The sequence below is a fragment of the Arvicanthis niloticus genome, chromosome 24 (genome assembly GCF_011762505.2).
Source record: "Arvicanthis niloticus isolate mArvNil1 chromosome 24, mArvNil1.pat.X, whole genome shotgun sequence".
NCBI lineage: Eukaryota > Metazoa > Chordata > Mammalia > Rodentia > Muridae > Arvicanthis > Arvicanthis niloticus.
The window spans coordinates 10,361,869-10,374,916 of NC_133432.1; the positions used below are offsets into that span (position 1 = coordinate 10,361,869).

The 13,048-nt window shown below is 47.5% G+C and overlaps 1 long non-coding RNA gene across 7 annotated transcripts in view; it reads right to left on the reverse strand.

Moving 5' to 3' along the window:
- Nucleotides 1-13,048, reverse strand: part of LOC143437676 (uncharacterized) — a 98,695-nt gene that overhangs the window by 58,978 nt on the left and 26,669 nt on the right. The window lies entirely within an intron of this gene.

The following is a 13,048-nucleotide window of genomic DNA, read 5'->3' on the forward strand; positions in this document are numbered from 1 at the left end:
GGCAAAAGCAGGCAGATCTCTAGGCCAGCCTGGTCTACAGAGTGAGTTCCAGGACAGTCTAGGGCTACACAGGGAAACCCTGCTTCAAAAACAATAAAGATATATAAAGATATATAGATGGACAGATAGATAGATGGATGGATAGATAGATAGATAGATAGATAGATAGATAGATAGATAGATAGAGGAGCCTCTCTGGCTGTAGACAGAAGCCTATTGCAGGGGGTCAGGTGAGGACTGTAAAGGTGGATGTGGGAGAGAGAGTGTTTAACAAGATGCAACAAGAACACTGCCTGGCACTGAGCACAGCAAAGCAGCAAAAGATCTTCAGGAAGAAGAGGGTTAAGGGAAAGATCAAAGCCAAGGCTGGTGGCCCAAGCCTACAATCCCAGTACTTGGGAAGCAGAGACAGGAAATACAAGTGCAGCCTAGGCTACATAAAGCCATGTGAAAAAAAAAAAAAAAAAAAAAAAAAAAAAAACCACCCACAAGATTAAAGTAGAGGAGCGTACATGCTGCCAAGCAGGTGGCCCCAGTTAGATCCTCAGGACCCAGGAACTCTCAAGTCACCCTCCACATGTGTGCTGTGGTACATGCCTTCCCTGGTGCACAATAAAATTTAAATTAAATTAAATATGAAAGAATAATGGTAAAAGGAGAGTGGGTTCTAGGCAAAAGGAAATGGGCGTGCATGGTTATTTCCAAGATGGCCTCGTGTTTTTTTTTTTTTTTTTTTTTTTTTTTTTTTTAAGATTCTCTGTGTCCTGAAACTCATTCTATAGACCAGGCTGAGCTCGAACTCACAGAGATCTGCTTAACCCTGCCTCCCAAGTGCCGGGATTAAAGGTGTGCATCACACCTGATGGCCCCATGATTCTTGAATCCAGGTATTTACAGGAAGCCGCTTCACCAGGGAGGATTGGTTTAAACTGGGAAGCTTAAAAGAGATAGGAAGTGCACATTCCAAGACCATACTTTGAAACACTATGACTTTGCCATGGTGACTTCCAAGACAGCAGAAAGGCAAGCTCCCCTGTCCTGGGGGGTTGAGGAGTGGGGTGCCATCTGTAGTGGTTTGGATATTCTTGGCCCAGGAAGTGGCACTATTAGAAGGTGTGGCCTTGGAGTAGGTATATCAGTGTGGGTGTGGACTTTAAGATCCTCATCCTAGCTGCCTGGAAATCAGTCTTCTCCTGTTTGCCTTTGGAACGAGATGTAGAACTCTCAGCTCCTCCTGCACCATGCCTGCCTGGATGCTGCCCTGCTCCCACCTTGATGATAATGGACTGAACCTCTGAACCTGTAAGCCAGCCTCAATTAAATGTTGTTTCTTATAAGAGTTGCCTTGGTCATGGTGTCCATTCACATCAGTAAAACCCTGACTAAGACACCATCTCTGTGAGTATATAATCTTGTACTTGAGTCTTCCAGCCTCGGCTAAGCCTTCAGGCACCTGGGGCCTGGTCAATATCAAGACAATATTCCCAGGGCTGGAGTAAAACTCAGGGAAGGAATGTCTGCTTCCTAGACACGGGGCTCGAGGTTCTCAGCATTTGCCCTGTCAAAAAGACAAAAATTCAAGGATCATTATTTTAAGTATAAATTTAAAGTCATTTGTCATGAAGCTGTAGCTAACGAACACTGTGTGTAAACACCTAAAATTCTCAAGAAAAATGAACACGGACGGAGTCCACGTGCCCACAGTAAAATTCTCAAGAAAATGAACACTGAGTCCACGTGCCCAGAGTTTGAATATAAAACAGAAGCCAGGTCATGGAAATCTTACAGGTCACATGATTCTAGATTGTGCCAGAGTCCAGGATACAAAAACCACAGCCAGCATGGTGGCTCGTAACCATCTGTGACTCCAATTTCAGGAGACCCCCCACCCTTTTCTAGTCTAGCACATTCGGACATCAGATACATACTCGGTGTGCAGACTTACATACAAGCAAATCGCCCATACACATTTAAAAATATAATAGAAAGTACTTTTTTTTAAAAAAAAAAAAATCACAGCTGGACCTTACAGTACAAACCAGTAATTCTGAAACCAGTAATTCTGAGGCAGAAGCAACAGGAGTTCAAGACTATCCTGAGATACCCTATGAATCTGAGGGATCAAACACAGGACCAGAGAAACTCCAGGTTCAGTCCCCAGCATGCCACACACCAAAGGTACACCTCCATGAGAAAGGCACTGTAACTTTTTCCAGTGCTTATTCTAGGAGACCAAGGTGCTTTCTGTAAGGACTGTCTGGTGCTGTGCATTCAAAGCTCCACCTTCAAGGGTTGCTTTTTCCGTTTGCTATTTTACAGCACTCCATCAGCTACCCTCAGTCTCACAAGCAAGCAGTATCCAGCCCCAAGCTCCATGAAGCGTGTTTTCAGAATGCCCATCCCTGGGCCAGCCCCTTTCCAGGCTCTATCTCATCCCTCCTCCCTGTTGGGCTGTAAGCCAGTCACTACCATCACCAAGCCAACCTCAAATTCCTATGATGTCACATCACTAGACAGGTCTCAGCTGTCACTTCCAGGTCCTTAGAAGAGGCCACAGATACCCAGGTCATAAGTACTTCAAGGATTCTTGGCCTAAGAGACAGAATTTTTTTCCCTTGAGAGGGCACAGGAGTGAGAGAACTCAGCCTCTGTGCCCAGTAGCTTGTTTGGCCCAGGGTCCTCTGTGTCCTTGTACTGATGTGTCCATCCAGACATATCTTACCCCTCTTACAGGAGGAGGGGTGGGCAGTGGTTAGCCTCTCTAGGGAGTGGTATTAGCCTAGCTCTGCAACTTTCTGACTTCTCTCAAGAAAGAGAAGTGACATGACCTTCCAATGCATCTTCCCCCATAATGAGGGGACATGGGTGCCACCCCTTTCTTTGATTGTCCAAACACTGGGGGGACTGTACCCATGAGATACCCACAGCTCTGCCAACCGCTTCCTGCTCCCCCAAGGCAGTGAATATTTTCTTGTGCTTTCTCTTTATTGGGGTAGGAATTATAAATTTTGAGACAGGGTTTCTCTGTGTAGCCCTGGCTGTTCTGGAACTAGGTCTATAGCCCAGGCTGGCCTTGACCTCAGATATCCACCTGCCTCTACCTTCTAGGATTACAGGCATGTTCCACCACCACCCAGTATCACTTATCAATAATTTCATAATCTTTGACCTCCTGTCGTATTTCTGAGTACATGTATGTTGCCATGCGTATGTCTGTCTGTCAAGGCCAAAGTGGATGCCAAGTGACTTCCTGGAATGCCTGACATTCTATTTACTGAGGCAGACTCTAAAAGCTAGAGCCTTTGGAATCTGCTGGCCTAGACAGCTAGCTTGCTGGGGGGGTGGGGGTGGGGTGAGAGAGAATCTGGTCTCTGCCTAGCAAGAGGATGCCTGGATTACAGGCATCCTCTAGGTCTTTGGCTTTGTACGTAGGTGCTTGGGGAGTCAACACTCGGGTCCTTAGATTTGCACAGGAAGGCGTTTATGCACCGAGCCATCTCCTCAGTCCCCTTCCTCATATAATTTTGATATTAAAAAAAAAAAAATCTAAAAATGTTTGTTATAGATTATGTTGTCTCAAATTTCCTAATTTAGAGCTCCAACCTTTTATACCTCGGAATGAGGTTTTGGTTTTTTGTTGTCGTGGTTTTGTTTGTTTTTTTTGTTTGTTTGTTTGTTTGTTTTTGTTTTTTGTTTGTTCGTTTGTTTTTCGAGACAGGGTTTCTCTGTGTAGTCCTGGCTGTCCTGGAACTCACTCTGTAGACCAGGCTGGCCTCAAACTCAGAAATCCACCTGCCTCTGCCTCCCAAGTGCCAGGATTAAAGGCGTGCGCCACCACTGCCCTTCGAGGTTATATTTTTTAAAAAAGAAAAAGAAAATAGAAGATGTTGTGATTACAGCAAACTTGAGAAAGCCCTACTCAGAACTGGTGGGTGCCCTGTGAGAAGAGATTGGGATGTCTAGAGAGACAACAGGCCATACTGTCCAGGAGAACAGCCATGTGATGACCAGTAGACAAAGGTCCACTCCTCTCCATCACCCATCACCACCAGCAAGACTCAGGCAGCCACACTGAGTTCCTATCTTAACTGCTTTTCTGCTGCTGAGACAGAATAACTGACAATAAATAAATAAATAAATAAATAAATAAATAAATAAAGGCCGTGTGCTGCTTAGTTTTTTGCTTGCTCGGTTTGGTTTGATGAATTTAACCCAGGGTCCACTGTGGGTGGTGCCAACCCTAGGCAGGTGATCCTGGGTTGTATAAAAAATGCAAGTTAACCAAGCCATGGGGAGCAAACAGGTTGTCAGCATTCCTCTGGGGCCTCTGCTTCAGTTCCAACTTCCAGCTTCCTGCTTCGATGTCATTCTGGACTATGACTCAGCCACATGAGCCAAATAAGGTCTTTACCAAGTCGCCTACGGTCATGGTCTTAATCACAGCAATAGAAACCTAACTAAGACAGACATATCTCCAGCTACCACCTCTCTGAAAAGGACAATGTTTATACTCCGAGATCAAGAAAAGCAGAGATAAAGAAGACACAAAGAGCTAGCAGTCATGTCTAGTATATAGACAATACTAACATGGCTGCTGCTGTTGTTTTGAGAAAGGGTCTCAGGTAGCCCAGGCTAGCTGCAAACTCCCTTTGTAGCCAAGGATGACCCTGAACTTTTTCTGATCCTCCTGCCTTCATCTCTTTAATGCTGGGATAACAGACACAAGTCACCAAGCCTAGTGTATGTGGTGCTGGGGATGGAACCAGGGGCTTCACGTGTGCTAGGTAAATACTGTATTCATGAAGCTGCACACCTAGACCTGTGTGGGCAATCTCAGCCCTCATTATAATTGTACTGGTTCATTTTTTATTGCCAACATCTGGGACAGGTAATCTCAACTGAAGGACTATCCAGATCAGAAGGGCCTGTGGCCATGTCTGTGGGACACTGTCTTGATTGACAGTTGATGTAGGAGGGCTGAACTCACAGTGGTTGGTACCACCCCTTGGCGGTGGCCTGGGGATGTCTAAGAAAGGGAAGACAGAGCAGACTAGTTAGCAGCCATCCTCCATGGTTTCTTCTTCTGCTTCTATTTGAGTTCCTGCTCTGACGTCCTCAGAGATGGCCTGTGACCCGGATGTATAAGCCAAACCCACCCTTCCTCTCCACGTTGCTCTGGTTTATCCCAGCAACAGAGGCGCAAACCGGGACTGTACTCTTCTAGTTTACAGACCGCAAAACTAAAACCCAAAGAGGTCCAGTCGGCCCGCCCCACGCCCCCCCCCTCAAGTTCCTACAGCTGGAAAATAACAAAAATCAGCTAACTAAGCTAATAAACACTTCCCTTAAAAATAAAGACGGGGCGGGGGGGGGGGGCGCGGGGAGGGTTGGAGAGTGTCTGGGAGGCACACGCTCCAAATTCTTCCCCAAGTGCCACAGCAACACACTTGAGCCTATCTTGGTGCTGACAGTGCAAAGGGTGTCTGCCGCAAAGCTCGCCGAACCGCGCCTCCATTCCGGAAATCCCCTTGTACCTCCCGAAACGGGCCCAAGTTCTCTTTCTTTGATGAAAGCAGCCCCAAGGTCACAATCAGGACCCACAACCTCCAATAGGAGCCTCTAAGAGGACAATGGGACAGCCTAGCTTCCAGCCCACACTTGTGTTCCAGTCTCTATTTTTGGCCTAGGGCTGCCCCTGAGGATACCCCTGAAGCCCTGGCTTCCAGCTTCTTGCGGGGCTCAGCTTATTTGAAGTATTGATGGTGATGGGAAGGCTGGAGGGTAGGTTAAGCAGGGGTCGAGTTGAGCATCCATGTCTCACCCTCTCCCTAGAGGGGTTGTGAGCCACCAGGACTCCACACAGGGCAGCCCAGAATCTGTGGACCCAGCCCACATGGATATCCAAACATGGTACTTTCAAGCCCCCGGTGTCCAAAGGTGAGGGGGCTCCATTTCACTGCTCTTTGCCTGTCCTTCAAGCTGAAGTTCAGAGGAGTTGAACAACTTTCTTCGTGTCATACAGCATACCTGGGTAGTAAGGGAATTTAACCCATGCCCAGATATCTGATAGTTTTCTTTTTCATTTCAACCATTAATTCTTAGGGGAAACATACCTTCAGCTCTTCTCTGATCCACCTCTCTGACCTAGCTGGAGAAGCCAGAGAAATAATACCTCAGTTTCCCAACCACACCACACCCCTCAACTGGCAGATGGGAGCTAGGCATTGCTCTGATTCCAAGCCCTTCTTCCAGGTGCACCGTGGGCAATAACGGGTTAAAACCCACCCCCCACCCCCACCCCCAGAACCTGCAGAACCTCACTAGAGATATAATTACAGAGAATCACTGCTCTGGCCTTCTGGGAAGGGTTTTGTCAGAAGTAGGTAAACAATGTCCTGTGGTCTCTTCACCCTGTGGGCTGATTAACTCTTGGGGAGAATGTTCCCCAGAGGCTGAGGTGAGAGAGCTGCTCCATCACCAGCCCAAACTCCCACTTGTTGGGATTCCAAAGTCTCCCCAGGGACCCTCCCCCCTCCCCCCCCCCCCCCCCCCCCCCCCCCCCCCCCCCCCCGCCCAGAGCCAAGCCTATCCTGGGGTACATCCCCCTCATGGTGTGTCCAATGCCCCTGTCGGAAGGCTGATGAGACCCCATCCCGTTGCTAAGAGTTAACCACCCACTACAGAATTCCTGGGTAGGAACCAGCCAGGCAAGCCTGATTTATTGCCTTTTAAAGTCTCCCTTGTCTTTCCATTAGCCCGTCTTCGACTGTCTCTATCTCACATCTCCGGTCTCCCCACTTATGCGCCTTAACCCTGAGTTGGGTGTTTTCCTACTAGCCCTGAGGTCTGAGCTTGAGAGACATTTTCTTAGCCGCACTTATCTCTCACCAAGCATCACTCCGCTTCTCCTGCAAGCTGCCAATCTGGACTTCTGAGAACCGAACAGAGGCCCTGGGGTACTTAGTAAATTGACCTCTGGCTTGGGTGACTCATCACCGCTGAGAACCCAAGTCAGTCCTTTCATTCTAACCAATTCCGGCCTCCGTTGACTGTCCCACACCCAGTTCGTGTGGCTTCTACAGCTGGTCACACTGCTCCCCCAAGCAAATATCTCCACAGCTTGACATTGCTCAAGATCAGAATCTTGACTCTGAGTCCAGGAATCCCCGGGTCCCAGGTGATAATGTCTCCTGATGGAGACAGTCACTAAGGACCCCAGGCTGGCCAGTCCTGACCCTGAGACTTCTTTGATCTGTGACCTGGGGTAAGTGACTCAACCTGTCTGTTGTTTTTTTTTTTTTTTTACTGGTCGGTAAAATAAAGACAACCCACATGGCCCTGTATCCTTGATGGTGTAGGTAAAGCTGGAACAACCCTTAACTGTGGATCAAGAGTTCTACACAGTGAGAGTGAGGGTGCATGGGAACCAGGTGTGGTGACTCATACCTATAGTCCGAGGGCTTGGGAGGTAGAGGCGGGAGGATGGGGAGTTTAAGGGCACCTGGGCTACATGAAACCCACTCTCAATAAATAAATAATAAATAAATAAATAAATAAATAAATAAATAAATAAATAAGATGGAGGTGGAGGATGCTGACAAACCTTTATAACTCAGGAGGCAGAGATAGGTGGATCTCTGAGAGTTCAACATCAGTCTGGACTACATAGTGTCTCAAAGCAACAAGTAAAACGAACCCTCACTGTTCGCCAACCCATCACCAGGTGGGGAACCTTTGCACCATCCTTCACCGTCCCTAATTCAAGCCACCAGGTGATTTGCCATCTATACTGAATCTTACTCTTAAAAAAAAAAAAAAAATTCTTTGAAAATATATGTCTGGCCGGGCAGTGGTGGCGCACGCCTTTAATCCCAGCACTTGGGAGGCAGAGGCAGGTGGATTTCTGAGTTCGAGGCCAGCCTGGTCTACAGAGTGAGTTCCAGGACAGCCAGGGCTACACAGAGAAACCCTGTCTCGAAAAAAATATATATTAATTTGGACCAAATAGAAAGGTCCTGATGTCATAGAACCTTGGGGGAAGAATCATGGGAATAGTCTTACAAGGGTCAATCTCTGGCAGTCTCCAAAGGATAGGCATGCTTGAGGTTTGTGATGAAGGGTTCCTACCTTGCCTGAGGTCAGGAGCTAGGAGCTGAGATACAAAGGATGAACCTGCATCACTCAAGATGAGGAGACCCCTCAGACACAACCCTCAGCCCTGTGGCAGATAGATCGAAGTAAAGGGGGATAAGGAGCCGGGCAGTGGTGGCGCATGCCTTTAATCCCAGCACTTGGGAGGCAAAGACAGGTGGATTTCTGAGTTCGAGGCCAGCCTGGTCTACAAAGTGAGTTCCAGGACAGCCAGAACTACACAGAGAAACCCTGTCTTGAAACTCCCCCCCCCAAAAAAAAGGGGGGGATAAGGAAAGAAAGTGCATCTTGCATCTGTCAGCTATTGCTGCTAAATAACCATCCAGGAAAACTTCGGAGCTTTCAACTAGAAGCCATTGTTTATTATGTTTCTTGACTGGGTTGGTCTTGGCTAAGCTCAGCAAGGCTCTTGTGTCAGGTAATAGGTACAGGCGGGGCTTCATTCTGTGTCCTGAGGCCCAAGAAACAGCTATGGAGTCAAAAGGCTTGCCGCCAAGGCCAACATCCTGAGTCGATCCCCCAGGATCCACACACAACACACAAATAAATAGGTAAATAAATAAATAAATGTAATTTATATATATATATATATATATATATATATATATAATATATATATAATATATATATACTGATATATATTATATATACTGATATATATATATATCAGTAGAGACACTAAGGGCAAATGGTTGTGTGCTTTGTTCTCGAATAACCTTGGCTGGGAACTACTGCTCTTTTTGCCCAACTTCGACTGGCCCAAGCAGATCACATGATCAACCTTCAACTCAAAAGTCAACTGAGTCATACCAAGTCACCCACCTGAGAAAAGGCACCGTAGCATGGATTGTTTTTGGAGGGCCAACGGTTCCAGTTATCAAAGGATGGAAGTCAAAGCGTGAGGTGGAGACAGGGAATGAGATAAATTGATCCGGAGGAGAAGGAAATAATAAGACACTGTAGGGCCTTCCGAGTCTAATAACTACTTTTTTTTTTTTTTTAATGACGCTGGGGTGGCGGAAGATAGTGGCAGATGATGGTTCAATCCATGGCTGCTTTGTTGGAAAGACATCAGAAGAGATTGGGAATCCCACCCGTGGGTTCTAAGCCTGATTGAATGCCTGTAAGCTCACAGTTGTGTCTACCTCCCAGTTTCCGTAGTTGTCTCCTCCCTGGGGAATGAATGGGACACCCTAAATCTGTCCTTCAGCAACACAGAAGAGCAGCTTCTACTGGGACCCGAGCAGAGCAATCCATTCCCTTGTGTCACCTTATGAGCAAGCTCTCTGCAGGCTCACACATTTTTTTTTTTCCAGCCTGGAGAGGAGGAGGGAGATGTTTCCATGTTCTGCCGAAGTCAATTAATTTCGCTCCCAAGAGGTGTCTCCCTCTTTGTCATAATCACCAAACTGAGAAGGATGGCCTCCAAACACCCTGCAGTTTCAAGCAAGCCCAAGATGTCCTCCAAGCCCCGCCCCATCCCACCCCCTACTCCACCCCCCTGAGGGAGTGCAGGGAGCTTTGGCCTTGGTTCCTGGGTGCTGAGGATTTGGGGAGTCTGGCTAGCTTTCCTCATTATATCAGAATAGATGAGTCTGAAGCTGGCTATTTCAACTCAGAACCCAGAGGTCATTTTCCTTCCAGTTTGTCCCTCTGCCTTCCTTAACCATGAAATTCCAATCAATAAGTCTAAGGGATGTGCTTGTCTTCCAGAACTCTTGCCCAGGTGGGGAGACAACTATCCTCAGAGCTGGCAGGCTCAGAAACACAACCGAATTCCCCTGAGTCTCCATCGCAGGCATCACCTCCCGACCCTTCTTGCCTGGAAACATTCCTGACAGTCCCTGGCTTCCCTCAGTAGAGAGAAACATCCATCTTAAGACTAATCAGCCAGAAAAACCTGTTTTCCAGCTGAGTCTAGGTGTTCCCATCAAGACACAGGAAGACTGGCACTCTGAGTGGCGTGAACATCCACGAAGCCCCACCCCACACCCCGAGCCAGAAGTAAGTACAGCTTCATGTTCTCTCTCCATCACGGAGATGAGGCACATGCAACTTAGATGCCTCAGCTTTGGCTTGGTCAGGGATAAACAGGGTTGGAAATACACATGGTGGTCAAGTCTGAGAAGTCAGGCCAGCCAGGCCAGCAGGAGTGGAGACCTACAAGCTGAAGTGACCTCTCCTGGCTACTTCTCTTTGTCAGTCTTTCTGAATGAAAGGGAGAAGATTTACTGCCAGACTCAGCTGGCAGTATTTTACAGCCATTTCGAATGGATTTGAGACAGTAGGGTAGTTGGCTGTGCTGGCCACAGAGGGGCCATAGAAGGCTCATTTTTTAAAGAGACCCATCCAACATCACGGACGAAATAAAGCAGAGTTCTTGGCGGGGGGGGGGAATGGGGGGGCAGGGAAGAAGGATTGCACTGGAACCTTCCGAGGCCAATGCTATTAAACACATGGCCAAATTGCTGAGGGTTTTAAGATGTAAAATTGTTCTCAGTAGCTTTCGGTCAGCCAGGCCCTTTCTGTCCACTTAGCAAGATCTGTTTGCAGCGCAGGCAGAAGTCCCGAGGTCTGGTTGATGGGGTACCACATTTATTATTGATGAAGTTAGGGGAAGAAAAAAAAAAAAAAAACAACCTAGCTCAGATCAGAGTAAGGCCACACAGTTACTGTTTAGGTAGCAGATATTTGTAATTAGCTACAGCAGCTGTCTGGAGCTACCCTCTACCCCTAGCCTACCCACTCTGTCCAACTCAGTCTCTTTTAAAGATAAAGCTGAGTCCTGTGGGGCGTGGGGGCTCATACCTGTAATCTCAACAGCCGGGAGGCAAAGGCAGGAGTACCATGAGTCAAAAGCCAGCTGGGAATGCAGAGTGGGATCTGCCTGTAAGTGTTGAAAGAAAGAGGGAGGAGAGGGAGAGAGAGGGGGAGAGAAGGAGGAAGAGGAGGAGGAGGAGGAGGAGGAGGAGGAGGAGGAGGAGGAGAGGAGGAGGAGGGGAGGAGGAGGAGGAGGAGGAGGAGGAGAAGAAGAAGAGGAGGAGGAGGAGGAGGAGGAGGAGGAGGAGGAGGAGGAGGAGGGGAGGAGGAGGAGGAAGAGGAAAAGAGGAGAAGAGGGGGAGGAGGAAGAGGAGAAGAGGAGGAGGAGAGGAGGAGGAGGAGGAGGAGGAGGAGGAGGAGGAGGAGGAGGAGGAGGAGGAGGAGAAGGAGAAGACGAAGAAGAAGAAGAAGAAGAAGAAGAAGAAGAAGAAGAAGAAGAAGAAGAAGAAGAAGAAGAAGAAGAAGAAGAAGGGAAGAGAGAAAGGAAAGAAAGGAAGAAAGAAAAAAGAAAAGAAAGAAGGAAAGAAGGAGGAGGGAGGAAGGGAAGGAGGAAGGGAAGGAAAGAACACCTTAGTTATCAAATCAAAATGAATAATTAAAAGACATCTGTAAATAAATTGAAGATTTTTTTAAAAAACTGGGGGGAAGAGTGATGGTTCAGTCATGTGGGTCCCGATGCCCACACAGAAACACTTGTGTACTACCCCAGCCCAGGGAAAGCTGAAACAGCTGGATCCCTGTAGCTCAACAGGTACCAGCTTAACAGAATCAGTGAGCTTCAGGTTCTGTGAGACACCCTGCCTCAAAAACCAAAGTGGAGCTGGATGTGGAGGCAGGCACCTTTAATTCCAGCACTCAAGACAGAGGCAGATGGATCTCTATGGGCTCAAGGGGAGTCTGGTCTACGAAGTGAACCCGTTTCTATTTTGTTATCCTTTAAATAACAGCAGCAGCAAGAACTAGTGAAGAGCAAATGAGAGAAGACACCCAACATTGACCTCTGACCTCTAACTGACACAGGCAACACAAGGCACGCAGGCACGCAGGCACCCACACAAGCTCATGCCCACACTAACAAGTCTGTATACTTCACACATAACACACCAGGCGCACGTAAAAGAAAAATTATTCTTAAAAGGTTAATACAAATAAGCCAGGCAGGCATGGTGGCCAACACTTTTAATCCCAGCACTCAAGAAGAGACAGAGGCCAGCAGATCTCTACGGGTCCAAGGGCAGTCTGGTCTACAGAGTGAGGTACAGGACCACCAAGGCTGCATAACGAGACCTTGTTTCAAAACTTCAACAAACAACAACAACAATAAAAGTCCCAAACAAGACAGGAGTCAGTTTAATGTATGTGTGTGTGTGTGTGTGTGTATACACACATTTTATTTATTTATATAAATATATATGTATATATATGCATGTGTATATATGAATGTATACACACACACACATTTATATATATCCTAAAACGTGCTTCAGATAACAGAAGAAAGTGCTTAGCCTTGTAGCTCAGAGTGATTGCCCAGCACACCCAAGTCTCCAGGCTCAGTCCCCAGCACTGCTAACCAAATAATTGAAACAGAATAATAGAAGAAATTGGCACCTGTCGCCCTGGATACCCCTGCCATCCTGAAGTCTGCCTTCACCCCACATGGGTTTATGTGAGCTGAGTAATTCTGAGGACTGGAAAAAGTCGGAGGGCACCACCTCCAGCGGGCTGAGAACACTCCCACAGGCTTCTTCCTGGTTGTGCTCCGTGTTCTCTCTCTGCTGTATAAACAGACCATTAATACCTTGGGAAGAGGTGCAGACACGCCTCCCCTGAAGAAAACAAGCCCCTGCCAGCTCCCCCTACTTTAATTCTGCTGTTAACACTCCTCGGGGCTCAGGGATAAGGAGTAAATCCCCTCCTTCAGGAGGCAGAGCTGCGGGGGCAATGTGGTTTGTTTAAAGTCTCTCTGGCTCGGCCATTGCTGGAGCCTCCAGTTTGCTCTCGGGGAAGTGGGGACTTGAAAATAAAAAGAACCCCCTCGCCCCCTCGTCTCCCTAAGGCGGTTTCCGGTTTGTAA